The sequence below is a fragment of the Suricata suricatta genome, chromosome 13 (genome assembly GCF_006229205.1).
Source record: "Suricata suricatta isolate VVHF042 chromosome 13, meerkat_22Aug2017_6uvM2_HiC, whole genome shotgun sequence".
Lineage (NCBI taxonomy): Eukaryota > Metazoa > Chordata > Mammalia > Carnivora > Herpestidae > Suricata > Suricata suricatta.
In genome coordinates, this window is record NC_043712.1 from 68801737 (window position 1) to 68802711 (window position 975).

The 975-nt window shown below is 34.6% G+C and overlaps 1 pseudogene; it reads right to left on the bottom strand.

Annotated features, from left to right (window-relative positions):
* Positions 1-218: 218 nt before the first annotated feature.
* LOC115276527 overlaps positions 219-975 on the bottom strand; it is a 1869-nt pseudogene continuing 1112 nt past the window's right edge.

The window sequence follows — 975 nt, forward strand, 5'->3', positions numbered from 1 at the left end:
CTCTGTCTATTCCTCCCCTGCTCGTTCTCTCTCTCCCCCCACTCTATCAAAAATAAATAAATAATTTAAAAAAATAATGTAAAAAAAGGAGAGAAAAGAGACTTCAAAAAAACAGGGCAGCACAAAAGGAGGAGGAAAAAGAATAAAAAAAAGACTGTAAGTTGTTCCCAGGGACTGGAGAAAATTAAAAAAGGAAGGTTGGAATCCATCAGTGTTCACTAGTCATCTTCTCCTTCAGCCTCCTCTCCTTACTCCCCCACATCATCAACTTCATCTACTTCACCTTCATCCTCATCTCTGTCTTCATCACTATCTTCCAATCCTTCTTCTTCATCATCATCATCTTCTTCTTCTTCTCCTTCCCCTTCTTCATCACCCATATCAAGAACCAAGTAGTGGTGTAATGGATCTGGCCAAATATCATCTCTCCTAACTCACCTGCATCTGGACAATAAACCAGGTGAAAAAGCTCTCCAGTTCCTCACACTATCTCTTCCTGCTGGATTTATTCTATGTTTGACTTGAATGCTTCATCAAATCCTTTCCAGATTTCCATTTGATTTCAGTGGACTTTGTTTTTTGTTTTTTTGTTTGTAACTTTATTTTTTATTTTTTTAGAATATAACACTATTTTTTTAACATATGCAATTATTTGCCATCATTTACAATACAGTAGTTACAACGACACTCCAAATGGATAAGCAAAGTAAAAAATCAGAACCCCAACTTCTATTTTATGTAATTAGACTTATACAGAAATTAAAAGGTTAAGTAACAACTAGTTAATCACCTAATTTCACAGCTATCTGAAGTGGCAATCATTATATAGCAGCTTATCTATGATACATTCAATATAAATGATACAATTTATTACTTGCCCATAAGCTAAAACATAGCCTGCTTAATACCTTTCCTTAAATTCCACCTCTATACTACAATATACTTGAGGTCCATGCAAAAAAGTAGCTACCTTTT